Below are 6,000 nucleotides of genomic sequence, written 5' to 3'. Positions count from 1 at the left end.
TCCTTCTCTAGACAGTCAAAAAGGTTACAGAAGCATTTATATATATAGTTAGAATAATTTAGTAGCTGGCCACAGAACCCTCCTGCACAATGAAGAAACTCTAGATACAGCTTGTCATCGAGCCGTTCAGTCAATGATTCATTTCTATAGCACCTAATACTGTCTCCTTGGCAACCGGTAACTCCAAAAGGCACTGTCCTTGACCGAAAATGTATTTGAATGCCCAGAGGTCCTGGTTTCACTTGCCATTCCTGCATTATATCTTTTTTTTTTTGTCTGCGTTGGGTCTTCTTTGCTGCGCACAGGCTTTCTCTAGTTGTGGCGAGCGGGGGCTACTCTTCGTTGCGGTGCGCAGGCTTCTCATTGCGGTGGCTTGTTGTGGAGCACGTGCTCTAGGCGCGTGGGCTTCAGTAGTTGTGGCTTGCAGGCTCAGTAGTTGTGGCGTGGGGGCTTAGTTACTCCACGGCATGTGGGATCTTCCCGGACCAGGGCTCGAACCCATGTCCCCTGCATTGGCAGGCGGATTCTTAACCACTGAGCCAGCAGGGAAGCCCCCTGCATCATATCTTAAAATAGGAACTCTGGGAAGCCTGATTCACTGGGAGAAATAATTTGGTTGATTGGTGGAGAGGAGTATTCACTGTGGATGGGGTCTTCAGAGGAAATGGCACAGGTAGACCTGTCCTCAAGCAAGGTCATGTGTGGTATTTTCTATTGTCATGGCCATATGAAATTCATGTAGAAATTCATGCAGATGTATCTATATGTGGTTATACTTTTTTTTTTTTTTTTTGTGGTACGCGGGCCTCTCACTGCTGCGGCCTCTCCCGTTGCGGAGCACAGGCTCCAGACGTGCAGGCTCAGCGGCCATGGCTCATGGGCCCAGCAGCTCCACGGCACGTGGGATCTTCCCAGACCGGGGCATGAAACCGTGTCCCCTGCATTGGCAGGCGGACTCTGAACCACTGCACCACCAGGAAAGCCCTATACTTTTTTTTAAAATGAAGGAAGTTATCCTTCCTTAATTGGTGAATTAATTCCCAGACTCACTTGGTAAACCATTATTGGAATGGAATACTACTCCATAATAAAAAAGAACAAACTATTGGTCCATCCAAGTTGTTGGATCTCGAAGTCATTATGCTGAGCGAAAAAACATGTCAAAGGTTTGTATACTGTACGTCTTCATGTAATTTTTGAAATGATATTGATTATAGAGATGGAAAACAGATCCCTGGTTGCCAGGAGTTAGAGAGAGGATGGTTGGTATGACTGTACAGGGTAACATATCTTTAGGGATAATGGAGCAATTCTGTATCTTGATTGTCATGGTGGTTACATGAATCCTTACATGTGATGAAATTACATAGAACTACACACACACACACACACGAGTGCATGTAAAAACTAGTGAAATCCGAATAAAACCTGAAAACTGTCCCAATGTCAATTTCCTAGTAGTAAAGTTATATTACCTCTGGGGGACTTGGGTAAAGGTTACATGGGATATCTCTGCATTATTTTTGCAACTTCTTATGGGTCTATAATTAGTTCAAAATAAAAAGTTGAAACTTATTTGGAGATATTAGAGATGAAGCCATTTAGAAGTGACCTCAGAGGGAGCTGGGTTTGATGAGAGAAGCAAAATGACGAACTTAAAGACACATGAATAGTGATGCTGATAATAACTGAGTACTTCGCTCCTGCCGCTTGACTGGGCATCATCCATGTTTGCGTATTTCCATATGCTCCTCACTTTATGCAGATCATGTGGTCAGTTGCCTCTTTCCTTCAAGTTAACTGGATTGTAGGGACTTGGTCAGAAATCAGAAAACTCTCCTATCAGGTAATAAGGAAGAGATCCATAGTTTACATCCATGTTCAATATCTATAGAGGATGGCTTTCATCATGTTTCAAATAAGTACTTCGCCATGGTTCAAGTATATTTTGTGACTTTATATATTTTGTGCCTTTATGACACATCAAAGAGTCAAAATGTGGGCTTCCCTGGTGGCGCAGTGGTTGAGAGTCCGCCTGCCGATGCAGGGGACACGGGTTCGTGCCCCGGTCCGGGAAGATCCCACATGCCGTGGAGCGGCTGGGCCCGTGAGCCATGGCCGCTGAGCTTGCACGTCCGGAGCCTGTGCTCCACAACGGGAGAGGCCACAATAGTGAGAGGCCTACGTACCGCAAAAAAAAAAAAAAAAAAAAAAAAGAGTCAAAATGCAATAAGCAATTTTTAAACTTTTTATTTTTAAAATATAGACATAAAAAGTTTCAGAAATTGTACAGAGAAGATCCCATGTACCGTTAACTCAGTGTGCCTCTATGGCTACATCTTACAGAGGTATAGTCAATATTTAAACCAGGACAGATGACATTGGTATGAAGTGCATGTGTAGTTCCCTGCCACTTTTTTATCACATCTGTAGATCCATGGAACAATCACCACAATGTATTTATTTTTATGCTGGTGTCTTAAGTGCTAATTAAGCCTCTAAGAAACTTATTCTCCTGTTCTGTTAAGAGGTGGTTTCACTAGAATGTAGGTGAAGGTGGTGTCCAAGTAATATGATGGGTTCAGAGAATAATTGGGCTGGATGAGTTGCATCTTGGGTTTCATTTCCAATAACTTCATTTTTAATTTTGCCACTAATTTTGGTGTGGCTTATTTTTAAAGCAAAGCTGCATCTAAACCAGGCTGCATGTTTTTGTTATTACTACTATGAAAACTCTTATGAACGCTTTCCTCCAGTCCACTTCCACTATCTTACCTTATTTTTTGACTAGCAAAATAAATATTTTATACTAAAATCTTGAAGAAAAGCAAAATCACACAGAATTTTACAGCAGGAACTTATGACACTTTTAAGTAACTTTGTAGTTAACCACTTTTTACTAGAATCAGAGAAAAGCCATTTAAAAGGTTAGTCATTGAGTGCAGGCTTGTTGTCTTGTTCACTGTTCCTATAATTGTGTTTTATTTCTAAAGCGATTATAAATTCCCGATAAGGACCAGGTACCTACCACAATGCCTTGCACACAGTAGATGATCAGAAAATATTTGCTAACTGGTTGATCAGGTGCTGTGTTCATTTGAAAAATAAGAAGAAAGCCCCCATAATTATGATGATTTTGATTGTGCTCATTGTCGTGGTCTGAACGCGGGTTGGAGAAGAATTTCCAGACACAAGGCAGAATGTAAAGAAGATAGAATTTATTAGAGGGAAGGGTCGCTGCCAGAACAGACTTCCTAGTAGTCTGGGAGAGTTGAGCCCGAACGTGTGCTATTGATCAGTTTTTATAGCCAGAAAACAAGGAATGGTCCGAGGTGAAAATTTCATTTACTGATTGGTCAAGGCACATATACCTTCCTTCTATAGGGTGGAAGTGGGACAAGGCATATGCCTTTCCTTATTTGGGACAGGTCCCGTTGCCCAGGTGGGCGTTGCCCAGGTGGGCTCAGGAATTTCTTAACCATTGGTAGGGAGGCGATAAAGAGTCCGATAGGGGGTGTGTCGCTAAAGCTTTTTCAGGCAGGGTCGTCCTTTGTCCTTGAAGCACCATTGTCCTTGGGGCACCACATCATGTCCCTATTTAATTGGATCACTCAAATTTCCAGTGTGATCATTGGCTTCTTAAGTGGACAGTACAGATTCTAGGGTCAACATTTCCAGTAGTAGTTTTAGCAGGCTCTGTAAAATTTTCTCTGCTTGAATCTGATGTAAATGATTCCATGGTAGTTGGAGAAGCTGGTTCCAATTATGCTTTTTTACCCCCATCACTTTCATTTAAAGAAAATAAAACTCTATTTTCTCTCCCCTTTGATTTTCTAGATGTTCAGGATTCTGTCAGATGAGCTTTACTCTCTCTTTGCTTCAGAATTTGTTTTACTAGTGGAACAAGAGGATGCCCTCAATATGGTTCAGAAGATGAAGGTTTTTTTCCTCTTTTCAAGGCTAGATCCTTTGTTGTCACAGAAGCCTGGCTCTGCTCATAATTCCACTTTTAATGAAGTCTTTAAAAGATGACATGTAATGATGAAAATAATTCTAGTTCTTAATACTTTAATATCAGGGGTACTTGGCCATAAGACTTAAACAATACCATTGTGGCCCAGAGAACTTATTGGGAAATTAACTGTTGCCTGAATTTTGATTTCTAACCTTGTAATTCTGCAGGTCTCAATTCCAGATGATCTTATACCATGTGATCTTTTATAGTGTCATTCTTAATTTATGAGAATCATGTTATTTTAGAAAAATGACATAAAATCACATATAAAACAGTATCCCAGTATTTTTACACACACACATACACATGGGTGGGAAACACTAAAAGGAATATTCCAGAAGGAAAACAGTGGTAATTTCTGAGTGGTGGGATTATGGGTACTTTTTATTCTCCTCATCACATTTTCCCAAAATGTCTAAAATGAACATGTAATTCTTTTATAATCAGACAGGAAAAGAAAAGATAGCATTTTAAAAGAGCTATATTTATGGGGGGCTTTTAATAGTTGCCTATTTAATAAGTATACTTTTCATCCTCATCTCCCTACTTTATCTCATCAGAAACCATTCAGTGTTTTTTGTTTTTGTTTTTTTTCTTTTGGCTGAGCCGCATGGCTTGCGGGATCTTAGTTCTCACATCAGGGATTGAACCGGGACCCTGCAGTGAAAGCGCAGAGTCCTAACCACTGGACCAGGGAAGTCCCAGAAACCATTCAGTGTTAATAGCAAAATCCAGAAAAGTAAATTAAAAAAAATGGTACACATTGATCTTTATTTGTGGCATATTTGTCCCCAAGGGATACGTGTGGTCTCCCCTTCTCTCCTCTCTCCCCGTCTCCCTCTCTCCCCTCCCCTTCAGTGAGCCCTTTTCTCAACACTAATTCTTTCTCCATTTTCTCATTCATTCTGCCTCAGGGGAATTACAGTTTCCTTTTACTTTCAATCTTCCTTAACTTAAAAATTTTTCCTAGATCACTGGGTCTTAACATGGGTTTTATTCAAACAGTAAGTTGCATACCAATCACAGAGGGCTATTGTTAAAATGCAGATTCTGACTCACTAGTTCTGGGGCAGAGCCTGAGACTCTGTAATTCTAACAAGCACCCAGGTGATGCTGATACCTTGCACCACAGCTTGAGGAGCAGAGTTATAATTATGGTCCTGGGCTACCTTCATTGGAATGGCCTGGGGTACCCGTTAAACACGCAGATTCCTGGGCCCACCCTCTGCACGGTCCCAGGCTTCACCCGGAGATCCTCCTGCGTGTTGAAGTTTGAGAACCACTGCCTTAGGGTTAAGTGATTGCTAACTGTGCTGGACGCCACAGCCATTTTTCCCTGAGTGTTAGGAAAGCACCCCTTTGGGGATGGGGAATAGTTTAAAAAGCTGTGTTGAAAGTTGTCTATTCTGTGATGTCTGTTAATTTCCTCATTGTCCCACAGGGATGTGGACTGGGTAGGGGGGTACCCTGGGAAAATTCCAGGCCACACATTAGCATTTGTTGTTCCAGATAGGTTTTAGTATAATCCATGGCCGATGTCCAATTTCTGTTGAGTGTTTGCAAGGCTCCCAGACCACGAACCATCTTTCTTTCCAGTGAAAGATAGCTGAGGATACCAGGAAGATTCTCCTTCAGGCAAGAAAATGCTTCTTTTATAAATTCGTCTATAAACTCAGGGAAATGGGACTTCAAGAACTTCCATGGACTTGAGCAAAGGCTAAAAGTAATTAGGATAGATATCCTCCATTCAAAATTACTAGGTTGTACCACCATATTCATTGCAGCATCATTTATAATAGCTAAGACATGGAAGCAACCTAAGTATCCATCGATAGATGAGTGGATAAAGAAAATGTGGTGTAAATATACAATGGACAATTAGCCATAAAAAAAGAAGGAAATCTTGCCACTTGTGACAGCATGGATGGATCTTGAGGGCATTATGCTAAGTGAAATAAGTCAGGCAGAGAAAGACAAATACTGTA

Source organism: Hyperoodon ampullatus (genome assembly GCF_949752795.1).
Source record: "Hyperoodon ampullatus genome assembly, chromosome: 13".
NCBI classification, from domain to species: Eukaryota; Metazoa; Chordata; class Mammalia; order Artiodactyla; family Ziphiidae; genus Hyperoodon; species Hyperoodon ampullatus.
Note: the sequence above shows the minus strand (reverse complement) of the source record.